The sequence below is a fragment of the Heterodontus francisci genome, chromosome 1, assembly GCF_036365525.1.
Source record: "Heterodontus francisci isolate sHetFra1 chromosome 1, sHetFra1.hap1, whole genome shotgun sequence".
NCBI lineage: Eukaryota > Metazoa > Chordata > Chondrichthyes > Heterodontiformes > Heterodontidae > Heterodontus > Heterodontus francisci.
In genome coordinates, this window is record NC_090371.1 from 234,335,134 (window position 1) to 234,349,696 (window position 14,563).

The window sequence follows — 14,563 nt, forward strand, 5'->3', positions numbered from 1 at the left end:
CTCTGACACTCTCTGACACACTCTGACACTCTCTGACACTCTCTGACACTCTCAGACACTCTCAGACACTCTCACACTCTCAGACACTCTCAGACACTCTCAGACACTCTCTGACACTCTCTGACACTCTCTGACACTCTCTGACACTCTGACACTCTCAGACACTCTCAGACACTCTCAGACACTCTCAGACACTCTCTGAAACTCTCTGACACTCTCAGCAGTCTATGTCGCTCTCTTACACACACTGACACTCTCAGCACTCTCTATCACTCTCTGACACTCTCTGACACTCTCTGACACTCTCTGACACTCTCTGCACTCTCAGACACTCTCTGACACTCTCTGAAACTCTCTGACACTCTCAGCACTCTCTGTCGCTCTCCATCACTCTCTGACTCTCACTGGCACTCACTGAAAATCTCTGAAACTGTCAGACACTCTCTGACACTCTCTGACACTCTCTGACACTCTCTGCACTCTCAGACACTCTCTGACACTCTCGGACACTCTCTGACACTCTCTGACACTCTCTATCACTCTCTATCACTCTCTATCACTCTCTATCACTCTCTGACACTCTCCGACACTCTCCGACACTCTCAGACACTCTCAGACACTCTCAGACACTCTCAGACACTCTCAGACACTCTCAGACACTCTCTGTCGCTCTCTGACACTCTCTGACACTCTCTGACACTCTCTATCACTCTCTATCACTCTCTATCACTCTCTATCACTCTCCGACACTCTCCGACACTCTCCGACACTCTCCGACACTCTCTGACACTCTCTGACACTCTCTGACACTCTCAGACACTCTCAGACACTCTCAGACACTCTCCATCACTCTCTGACACTCTCTGACACTCTCTGACACTCTCTGACACTCTCTATCACTCTCTGACACTCTCAGCACTCTCTAACACTCTCAGACACTCTCAGACACTCTCAGACACTCTCAGACACTCTCAGACACTCTCAGAAACTCTCTGACACTCTCAGACACTCTCAGACACTCTCAGACACTCTCTGACACTCTCTGACACTCTCTGACACTCTCAGACACTCTCAGACACTCTCTGACACTCTCTGACACTCTCTGACACTCTCTATCACTCTCTGACACTCTCAGACACTCTCAGACACTCTCAGACACTCTCAGACACTCTCAGAAACTCTCTGACACTCTCAGACACTCTCAGACACTCTCTGACACTCTCTGACACTCTCTGACACTCTCTGACACTCTCAGACACTCTCAGACACTCTCTGACACTCTCTGACACTCTCTGACACTCTCTATCACTCTGTGACACTCTCTGACACTCTCTGACACTCTCTGACACTCTCTGACACTCTCTATCACACTCTGACACTCTCAGGCACTCTCAGACACTCTCAGACACTCTCAGACACTCTCAGACACTCTCTGACACTCTCTGACACTCTCTGACACTCTCTGACACTCTCTGACACTCTCTGACACTCTCTATCACTCTCTGACACTCTCTATCACTCTCTGACACTCTCTATCACTCTCTGACACTCTGTGACACTCTCTGACACTCTCTGACACTCTCTGACACTCTCTATCACTCTCTGACACTCTCTATCACTCTCTGACACTCTCTATCACTCTCTGACACTCACTGGCACTCTCTATCACTCTCTGACACTCTCTCTCACTCTCTGACACTCACTGGCACTCTCTGAAAATCTCTGAAAATCTCTGAAACTGTCAGACACTCTCTGACACTCTCTGACACTCTCTGACGCTCTCAGACGCTCTCAGACGCTCTCAGACGCTCTCAGACGCTCTCAGACACTCTCAGACACTCTCTGAAACTCTCTGACACTCTCTGACACTCTCTGACACTCTCAGCACTCTCTATCACTCTCTGACACTCTCTGACACTCTCTGAGACTCTCAGACACTCTCAGACACTCTCAGACACTCTCAGACACTCTCTGACACTCTCTGACACTCTCTGAGACTCTCTGAGACTCTCTGAGACTCTCAGACACTCTCTATCACTCTCTGACACTCTCTGACACTCTCTGACACTCTCTGACACTCTCTGACACTCTCTGAAACTCTCTGACACTCTCAGACACTCTCAGACACTCTCAGACACTCTCTGACACTCTCAGACACTCTCAGACACTCTCAGACACTCTCAGACACTCTCACTCTCAGACACTCTCTGACACTGTCTGACACTCTGACCCTCTCAGCCACTCTCTGACACTCTCTGAAACTCTCTGACACTCTCAGCACTCTCTGTCGCTCTCTGACACACACTGAAACTCTCAGAAACTCTCTGACACTCTCAGAAACTCTCTGACACTCTCTGAAACTCTCTGACACTCTCAGAAACTCTCTGACACTCTCTGACACTCTCTGACACTCTCTGACACTCTCAGCACCCTCTATCACACTCTATCACTCTCTGACACTCTCTGACACTCTCTGACACTCTCTGACACTCTCTGACACTCTCTGAAAATCTCTGAAACTGTCAGACACTCTCTGACACTCTCTGACACTCTCTGACACACTCTGACACTCTCTGACACTCTCTGACACTCTCAGACACTCTCAGACACTCTCACACTCTCAGACACTCTCAGACACTCTCAGACACTCTCTGACACTCTCTGACACTCTCTGACACTCTCTGACACTCTGACACTCTCAGACACTCTCAGACACTCTCAGACACTCTCAGACACTCTCTGAAACTCTCTGACACTCTCAGCAGTCTATGTCGCTCTCTTACACACACTGACACTCTCAGCACTCTCTATCACTCTCTGACACTCTCTGACACTCTCTGACACTCTCAGACACTCTCAGACACTCTCAGACACTCTCAGACACTCTCTGACACTCTCTGACACTCTCAGACACTCTCAGACACTCTCAGACACTCTCAGACACTCTGTGACACTCTCTGACACTCTCTGACACTCTGACACTCTGACACTCTGACACTCTCAGACACTCTCTGACACTCTCAGACACTCTCAGACACTCTGTGACACTCTCTGACACTCTCTGACACTCTGACACTCTCAGAAACTCTCTGACACTCTCTGACACTCTCAGCACCCTCTATCACTCTCTATCACTCTCTATCACTCTCTATCACTCTCTATCACTCTCTATCACTCTCTGACACTCTCTGACACTCTCTGACACTCTCTGACACTCTCTGACACTCTCTGAAAATCTCTGAAACTGTCAGACACTCTCTGACACTCTCAGACACTCTCTGAAACTCTCTGACACTCTCAGCAGTCTATGTCGCTCTCTTACACACACTGACACTCTCTGACACTCTCTGACACTCTCAGCACTCTCTATCACTCTCGGACACTCTCGGACACTCTCGGACACTGTCTGACACTGTCTGACACTCTCAGACACTCTCTGACACTCTCAGCACTCTCTGTCGCTCTCTGACACACACTGACACTCTCTGACACTCTCTGACACTCTCTGACACTCTCTATCACTCTCTGACACTCTCCGACACTCTCCGACACTCTCCGACAATCTCAGACACTCTCAGACACTCTCTGACACTCTCTGACACTCTCTAGCACTCTCTAGCACTCTCTATCACTCTCTGACACTCTCTGACACTCTCTGACACTCTCAGACACTCTCAGACACTCTCAGACACTCTCTGACACTCTCTGACACTCTCTAGCACTCTCTATCACTCTCTGACACTCTCTGACACTCTCAGACACTCTCTGACACTCTCTGACACTCTCTGACACTCTCTGACACTCTCTATCACTCTCTGACACTCTCTGACACTCTCTGACACTCTCTGACACTCTCTGACACTCTCAGACACTCTCAGACACTCTCTGACACTCTCTGACACTCTCTAGCACTCTCTAGCACTCTCTATCACACTCTGACACTCTCTGACACTCTCAGACACTCTCAGACACTCTCTGACACTCTCTGACACTCTCTGACACTCTCTATCACTCTCTGACACTCTCAGACACTCTCTGACACTCTCTGACACTCTCAGCACTCTCTGTCGCTCTCTGACACTCTCTGACACTCTCTATCACTCTCTATCACTCTCTGACACTCTCCGACACTCTCAGACACTCTCAGACACTCTCAGACACTCTCTGTCGCTCTCTGACACTCTCTGACACTCTCTGACACTCTCTATCACTCTCTATCACTCTCTATCACTCTCTGACACTCTCCGACACTCTCCGACACTCTCCGACACTCTCCGACACTCTCCGACACTCTCCGACACTCTCTGACACTCTCTGACACTCTCTGACACTCTCTATCACTCTCTATCACTCTCTGACACTCTCTGACACTCTCTGACACTCTCAGACACTCTCAGACATTCTCTGACACTCTCTGACACTCTCCATCACTCTCTATCAAACTCTGACACTCACTGGCACTCTCTGACACTCTCTGAAACTCTCAGACACTCTCTATCACTCTCTGACACTCACTGGCACTCTCTATCACTCTCTGACACTCTCTATCACTCTCTGACACTCTCTATCACTCTCTATCACTCTCTGACACTCACTGGCACTCTCTATCACTCTCTGACACTCTCTCTCACTCTCTGACACTCACTGGCACTCTCTGAAAATCTCTGAAAATCTCTGAAACTGTCAGACACTCTCTGACACTCTCTGACACTCTGACACTCTGACACTCTCTGACACTCTCAGACACTCTCAGACACTCTCTGACACTCTCTGACACTCTCTGACACTCTCCATCACTCTCTATCAAACTCTGACACTCACTGGCACTCTCTGACACTCTCTGAAACTCTCAGACACTCTCTATCACTCTCTGACACTCACTGGCACTCTCTATCACTCTCTGACACTCTCTATCACTCTCTGACACTCTCTATCACTCTCTATCACTCTCTGACACTCACTGGCACTCTCTATCACTCTCTGACACTCTCTCTCACTCTCTGACACTCACTGGCACTCTCTGAAAATCTCTGAAAATCTCTGAAACTGTCAGACACTCTCTGACACTCTCTGACACTCTCTGACACTCTCTGACACTCTCAGACACTCTCAGACACTCTCAGACGCTCTCAGACGCTCTCAGATGCTCTCAGACGCTCTCAGACACTCTCAGACACTCTCTGACACTCTCTGAAACTCTCTGACACTCTCTGACACTCTCTGACACTCTCAGCACTCTCTATCACTCTCTGACACTCTCTGACACTCTCTGAGACTCTCAGACACTCTCAGACACTCTCTGACACTCTCTGACACTCTCTGAGACTCTCTGAGACTCTCTGAGACTCTCAGACACTCTCTGACACTCTCTGACACTCTCTGACACTCTCTGACACTCTCTGAACCTCTCTGACACTCTCTGACACTCTCTGAGACTCTCTGAGACTCTCTGAGACTCTCAGCACTCTCTATCACTCTCTGACACTCTCTGACACTCTCTGACACTCTCTGAGACTCTCTGAAACTCTCTGACACTCTCTGACACACTCTGACACTCTCAGACACTTTCAGCACTCTCTATCACTCTCTGTCACGCTCTGAAACTCTGAAACTCTCTGACACTCTCAGACACTCTCAGACACTCTCAGACACTCTCAGACACTCTCAGACACTCTCAGACACTCTCAGACACTCTCTGACACTGTCTGACACTCTGACCCTCTCAGCCACTCTCTGACACTCTCTGAAACTCTCTGACACTCTCAGCACTCTCTGTCGCTCTCTGACACACACTGAAACTCTCAGAAACTCTCTGACACTCTCAGAAACTCTCTGACACTCTCAGAAACTCTCAGAAACTCTCTGACACTCTCTGACACTCTCTGACACTCTCTGACACTCTCTGACACTCTCTGAAAATCTCTGACACTCTCTGAAAATCTCTGACACTCTCTGACACTCTCTGACACTCTCTGACACTCTCTGACACACTCTGACACTCTCTGACACTCTCTGACACTCTCTGACACTCTCTGACACACTCTGACACTCTCTGACACTCTCTGACACTCTCTGACACTCTCAGACACTCTCAGACACTCTCAGACACTCTCTGAAACTCTCTGACACTCTCAGCAGTCGATGTCGCTCTCTTACACACACTGACACTCTCAGCACTCTCTATCACTCTCTGACACTCTCTGACACTCTCTGACACTCTCTGACACTCTCTGACACTCTCAGACACTCTCAGACACTCTCTGACACTCTCAGACACTCTCAGACACTCTCTGACACTCTCTGACACTCTCTGACACTCTCTGACACTCTGACACTCTGACACTCTGACACTCTCTGACACTCTCTGACACACACTGACACTCTCAGAAACTCTCTGACACTCTCTGAAAATCTCTGAAACTGTCAGACACTCTCTGACACTCTCGGACACTCTCTGACACTGTCTGACACTCTGGCACTCTCAGACACTCTCTGAAACTCTCTGACACTCTCAGCAGTCTATGTCGCTCTCTTACACACACTGACACTCTCTGACACTCTCTGACACTCTCTGACACTCTCAGCACTCTCTATCACTCTCGGACACTCTCGGACACTCTCGGACACTCTCGGACACTGTCTGACACTGTCTGACACTGTCTGACACTCTCAGACACTCTCTGACACTCTCTGAAACTCTCTGACACTCTCAGCACTCTCTGTCTCTCTCTGACACACACTGACACTCTCTGACACTCTCTGACACTCTCTATCACTCTCTATCACTCTCCGACACTCTCCGACACTCTCCGACACTCTCCGACACTCTCAGACACTCTCAGACACTCTCTGACACTCTCTGACACTCTCTATCACTCTCTGACACTCTCTGACACTCTCCGACACTCTCCGACACTCTCAGACACTCTCAGACACTCTCAGACACTCTCTGACACTCTCTGACACTCTCTATCACTCTCTGACACTCTCTGACACTCTCAGACACTCTCAGACACTCTCTGACACTCTCTATCACTCTCTGACACTCTCTGACACTCTCAGCACTCTCTATCACTCTCTGACACTCTCAGACACTCTCTGACACTCTCTAGCACTCTCTATCACTCTCTATCACTCTCTGACACTCACTGGCACTCTCTGAAAATCTCTGAAACTCTCAGACACTCTCTGACACTCTGTGACACTCTGTGACACTCTGTGACACTCTGTGACACTCTCTGACACTCTCTATCACTCTCTGACACTCTCTATCACTCTCTGACACTCTCTATCACTCTCTGACACTCTCTATCACTCTCTGACACTCTCTATCACTCTCTGACACTCTCTATCACTCTCTGACACTCACTGGCACTCTCTGAAAATCTCTGAAAATCTCTGAAACTGTCAGACACTCTCTGACACTCTCTGACACTCTCTGACACTCTCTATCACTCTCTGACACTCTCTATCACTCTCTGACACTCACTGGCACTCTCTATCACTCTCTGACACTCTCTATCACTCTCTGACACTCTCTATCACTCTCTGACACTCTCTATCACTCTCTGACACTCACTGGCACTCTCTGAAAATCTCTGAAAATCTCTGAAACTGTCAGACACTCTCAGACACTCTCAGACACTCTCTGACACTCTCTGACACTCTCTGACACTCTCTGACACCCTCTGACACTCTCTGACACTCTCTGACACTCTCTGAAACTCTCTGACACTCTCTTCACTCTCTGCACTCTCAGCACTCTCAGCACTCTCTATCACTCTCTGACACTCTCTGACACTCTCTGCACTCTCAGCACTCTCTATCACTCTCTGTCACTCTCTGACACTCTCTGACACTCTCTGACACTCTCTGGCAATCTCTGACACTCTCTGACACTCTCTGACACTCTCTGGCAATCTCTGGCACTGTCAGACACTCTCAGCACTCTCTATCACTCTCTGACACTCTCTGACACTCTCTGACACTCTCTGACACTCTCTATCACTCTCTGACACTCTCTATCACTCTCTGACACTCTCTGACACTCTCAGCACTCTCTGTCGCTCACTGACACTCTCTGACACTCTCTGAAACTCTCTGACACTCTCAGCAGTCTCTGTCGCTCTCTTACACACACTGACACTCTCTGACACTCTCTGACACTCTCTGACACTCTCTGACACTCTCTGACACTCTCAGCACTCTCTATCACTCTCTGTCACGCTCTGAAACTCTCTGACAATCTCAGCACTCTCTATCACTCTCTATCACTCTCTGACTCTCTCTGACACTCTCTGGCACTCTCTGACGCTCTCAGACACACTCTGACACACTCTGACACTCTCTGACACTCTCTGACACTCTCTGACACTCTCTGGCACTCTCTGGCACTCTCTGGCACTCTCTATCACTCTCTGTCACTCTCTGACTCTCTCTGAGACTCTCACACTCTCTATCGCTCTCTGACACTCTCTGACACTCTCTGACACTCTCTGTCACTCTCTGTCACTCTCAGCACTCTCTATCACTCTCTGTCACGCTCTGAAACTCTCTGACAATCTCATCACTCTCTGACACTCTCAGACACTCTCAGACACTCTCAGACACTCTCAGACACTCTCAGACACTCTCTGGCACTCTCTGGCACTCTCAGCAATCTCTATCACTCTCTGACACTCTCTATCGATCTCTGACACTCTCTATCGATCTCTGACACTCTCAGCACTCTCCATCGCTCTCTGACACTCTCTGACACTCTCTGATACCATATGACACTCTCAGACACTCTCAGACACTCTCTGACACTCTCTGACTCTCTCTGACACTCTCAGCGCTATCTATCACTCTCTGACACTCTCTGACAATCTCAGAAACTCACTGACACTCTCTGACACTCTCTGACACTCTCTATCACTCTCTGACACTCTGACACTCTCAGACACTCTCTGACACTCTCTGACACTCTCTATCACTCTCTATCACTCTCTATCACTCTCTATCACTCTCTGGCAATCTCTTACACTCTCTGACACGCTCTCTCACTCTCTGGCACTCTCTGGCACTCTCTGTCACTCTCTGACACTCTCTGACACTCTCAGACACTCTCAGCACTCTCTATCACAGTCTGACTCTCTCAGACTCTCTCAGCACCCTCCATCACTCTCTATCACTCTCTGACACTCACTGGCACTCTCTGAAACTCTCTGAAACTCTCAGACACTCTCTGACACTCTCTGACACTCTCTGACACTCTCTGACACTCTCTGACACTCTCTGACACTCTCTGACACTCTCTAGCACTCTCTATCACTCTCTATCACTCTCTGACACTCTCAGCACTCTCTATCGCACTCTGACACTCTCTGAAACTCTCTGACAATCTCAGCGCTCACTATCACTCTCTGACACTCTCTGACACTCTCTGACACTCTCTGACACTCTCTGACACTCTCTGACACTCTCAGCACTTTCGGACACTCTCTATCACTCTCTATCACTCACTGGCACTCTCTGACACTCTCTGACAAACTCAGACAATCTCAGCACTCTCTATCACAGTCTGACACTCTCAGACTCTCTCAGCACCCTCTATCACACTGTGACACTCTCTGACACTCTCTGACACTTTCTGGCACTCTCTGGCACTCTCTGGCACTCTCTGACACTCTCTGACACTCTCTGACACTCTCAGACACTCTCAGACACTCTCTGACACTCTCAGACACTCTCTGACACTCTCTGACACTCTCTGACACTCTCTGACACTCTCTGAAATTCTCAGACACTCTCAGACACTCTCAGACACTCTCAGACACTCTCAGACACTCTCAGACACTCTCTGACACTCTCTGAAACTCTCTGACACTCTCTGAAACTCTCTGAAACTCTCTGACAATCTCAGCACTCTCGATCACTCTCTGACACACAGTGACACTCTCAGACACACACTGACACTCTCAGACACTCTCAGACTCTCTCAGACTCTCTCAGACTCTCTCAGACACTCTCTGACACTCTCTGACACTCTCTGACACTCTCTGACACTCTCAGACACTCTCAGACACTCTCAGACACTCTCTGACACTCTTCGAAACTCTCAGACACTCTCTGGCACTCTCAGACACTCTCTAGCACTCTCAGCACTCTCAGACACTCTCAGACACTCTCAGACACTCTCAGACACTCTCAGACACTCTCTAGCACTCTCAGCACTCTCAGACACTCTCAGACACTCTCAGACACTCTCAGACACTCTCAGACACTCTCAGACACTCTCTGGCACTCTCTGGCACTCTCTGACACTCTCTGGCACTCTCTGACACTCTCTGGCACTCTCTGGCACTCTCTGGCACTCTCTGGCACTCTCTGGCACTCTCTGACACTCTCTGACACTCTCTGACACTCTCTGACACTCTCAGCACTCTCAGCACTCTCTATCACTCTCTATCACTCTCTATCACTCTCTGACACTCTCTGACACTCTCTGACACTCTTCGAAACTCTCAGACACTCTCTATCACAGTCTGACACTCTCAGACTCTCTCAGCACCCTCTCTCACTCTCTCTGACACTCTCTGACACTCTCTGGCACTCTCTGGCACTCTCTGGCACTCTCTGGCACTCTCTGACATTGTCTGACACTCTCTGACACTCTCAGACACTCTCTGACACTCTCTGACACTCTCTGACACTCTCTGACACTCTCTGACACTCTCTGACACTCTCTGACACTCTCTGACACTCTCTGACACTCTCTGACAATCTCAGCACTCTCGATCACTCTCTGACACTCTCTGACACTCTCTGACACTCTCTGACACTCTCTGACACTCTCTGAAACTCTCTGACACTCTCAGACACTGTCAGACTCTCTCTGACACTCTCTGAAACTCTCTAGCACTCTCAGACACTCTCTATCACTCTCTATCACTCACTGGCACTCTCTGACAAACTCAGACAATCTCAGCACTCTCTATCACAGTCTGACACTCTCAGACTCTCTCAGCACCCTCTCTCACTCTCTGACACTCTCTGGCACTCTCAGACACTCTCTGACATTGTCTGACACTCTCTGACACTCTCTGACACTCTCTGACACTCTCTGACACTCTCACACACTCTCTGGCACTCTCTGGCACTCTCTGGCACTCTCTGACGCTCTCTGACACTCTCTGACACTCTCAGACACTCTCAGACACTCTCAGACACTCTCAGACACTCTCAGACACTCTCTGACACTCTCTGACACTCTCTGAAACTCTCTGAAACTCTCTGACACTCTCAGCATTCTCTGTCGTTCTCTGTCGTTCTCTGTCGTTCTCTGTCGTTCTCTGTCGCTCTCTGACACTCTCTGACACTCTCTGACACTCTCTGACACTCTCTGACACTCTCTGACAATCTCAGCACTCTCGATCACTCTCTGACACTCTCTGACACTCTCTGAAACTCTCTGAAACTCTCTGACACTCTCAGCATTCTCTGTCGTTCTCTGTCGTTCTCTGTCGTTCTCTGTCGTTCTCTGTCGTTCTCTGTCGTTCTCTGTCGTTCTCTGTCGCTCTCTGACACTCTCTGACACTCTCTGACACTCTCTGACACTCTCTGACACTCTCTGACACTCTCTGACACTCTCTGACAATCTCAGCACTCTCGATCACTCTCTGACACTCTCAGACACTGTCAGACTCTCTCTGACACTCTCTGAAACTCTCTGACACTCTCAGCTTTCTCTGTCGCTCTCTGACACAAACTGACACTCTCAGACACACACTGACACTCTCAGACACTCTCAGACACTCTCAGACACTCTCTGACACTCTCTGACACTCTTCGAAACTCTCAGACACTCTCTGGCACTCTCAGACACTCTCAGACACTCTCAGACACTCTCAGACACTCTCAGACACTGTCTGACACTGTCTGACACTCTCTGACACTCTCTGACACTCTCTGACACTCTCTGACACTCGCAGACACTCGCAGACACTCTCTGGCACTCTCAGACACTCTCAGACACTCTCAGCACTCTCAGACACTCTCAGACACTCTCAGACACTCTCTGAAACTCTCAGACACTCTCAGACACTCTCAGACACTCTCTGACACTATCAGACACTCTCTGACACTCTCTGACACTCTCTGACACTCTCTGACACTCTCAGACACTCTCTGACACTCTCTGACACTCTCTGACACTCTCTGCACTCTCTATCGCACTCTGACACTCTCTGAAACTCTCTGACACTCTCTATCACTCTCTGACACTCTCAGCACTCTCTATCGCACTCTGACACTCTCTGAAACTCTCTGACACTCTCTATCACTCTCTGACACTCTCAGCACTCTCTATCGCACTCTGACACTCTCTGAAACTCTCTGACAATCTGAGCGCTCACTATCACTCTCTGACACTCTCTGACACTCTCTGACACTCTCTGACACTCTCTGACACTCTCTGACACTCTCTGACACTCTTCGAAACTCTCTGACACTCTCTGACACTCTCTGACACTCTCTGACACTCTCTGGCACTCTCTGGCACTCTCTGGCACTCTCTGGCACTCTCAGCACTCTCTATCACTCTCTGACAGTCTCAGCGCTCTCTATCGCACTCTGACACTCTCTGAAACTCTCTGACAATCTCAGCGCTCACTATCACTCTCTGACACTCTCTGATACTCTCAGACACTCTCTGACACTCTCTGACACTCTCTGACACTCTCTGAAACTCTCTGACAATCTCAGCACTCTCGATCACTCTCTGACACTCTCAGACACTGTCAGACTCTCTCTGACACTCTCTGAAACTCTCTGACACTCTCAGCATTCTCTGTCGCTCTCTGACACACACTGACACTCTCAGACACACACTGACACTCTCAGACACTCTCTGACACTCTCTGACACTCTTTGACACTCTTAGCACTCTCTATCGCTCTCTGACACTCTCAGCATTCTCTATCGCACTCTGACACTCTCTGAAACTCTCTGACAATCTCAGCGCTCACTATCACTCTCTGACACTCTCTGACACTCTTCGACACTCTCTGACACTCTCAGCACTCTCTATCGCTCTCTGACACTCTCGGACACTCTCGGACACTCTCGGACACTCTCGGACACTTTCTGACGCTCTCTTTCACTCTCTATCACTCACTGGCACTCTCTGACACTCTCTGACAAACTCAGACAATCTCAGCACTCTCTATCACTCTCTGTCACTCTCTGTCACTCTCTGTCACTCTCTGTAACTCTCTGACACTCTCTGACACTCACTGGCACTCACTGGCACTCTCTGAAACTCTCAGACACTCTCTGACACTCTCTGACACTCTCTGACACTCTCTGACACTCTCTGACACTCTCTGACACTCTCTGAAACTCTCTGAAACTCTCTGACAATCTCAGCACTCTCGATCGCACTCTGACACTCTCTGAAACTCTCTGACACTCTCTATCACTCTCTGACACTCTCAGCACTCTCTATCGCACTCTGACACTCTCTGATACTCTCTGACAATCTCAGCGCTCACTATCACTCTCTGACACTCTCTGACACTCTCTGACACTCTCTGACACTCTCTGACACTCTCTGACACTCTTCGAAACTCTCAGACACTCTCAGACACTCTCAGACACTCTCAGACACTCTCAGACACTCTCAGACACTCTCAGACACTCTCAGCACTCTCTATCACTCTCTGACACTCTCAGCGCTCTCTATCACTCTCTGACACTCTCAGCGCTCTCTATCGCACTCTGACACTCTCTGAAACTCTCTGACAATCTCAGCGCTCACTATCACTCTCAGACACTCTCAGACACTCTCTGACACTCTCAGACACTCTCAGACACTCTCTGACACTCTCAGACACTCTCAGACACTCTCAGACACTCTCAGCACTCTCGGACACTCTCGGACACTCTCGGACACTCTCTATCACTCACTGGCACTCTCTGACACTCTCTGACAAACTCAGACAATCTCAGCACTCTCTATCACAGTCTGACACTCTCAGACTCTCTCAGCACCCTCTATCACTCTCTGACACTCTCTGACACTCACTGACACTCTCTGACACTCTCTGACACTCTCTGGCACTCTCAGACACTCTCAGACACTCTCAGACACTCTCTGACACTCTCTGACACTCTCTGACACTCTCTATCACTCTCTGACACTCTCAGACACTCTCAGACACTCTCAGACACTCTCAGACACTCTCAGACACTCTCTGACACTCTCTGACACTCTCTGAAACTCTCTGACACTCTCAGCATTCTCTGTCGCTCTCTGTCGCTCTCTGTCGCTCTCTGTCGCTCTCTGACACTCTCTGATGCTCTCAGACACTCTCGGACACTCTCGGACACTCTCTGACACTCTCGGACACTCTCTATCACTCTCTATCACTCACTGGCACTCTCTGACACTCTCAGACACTCTCTGACACTCTCTGAAACTCTCTGACACTCTCAGCATTCTCTGTCGCTCTCTGTCGCTCTCTGTCGCTCTCTGTCGCTCTCTGACACTCTCAGACACTCTCTGACACTCTCTATCACTCTC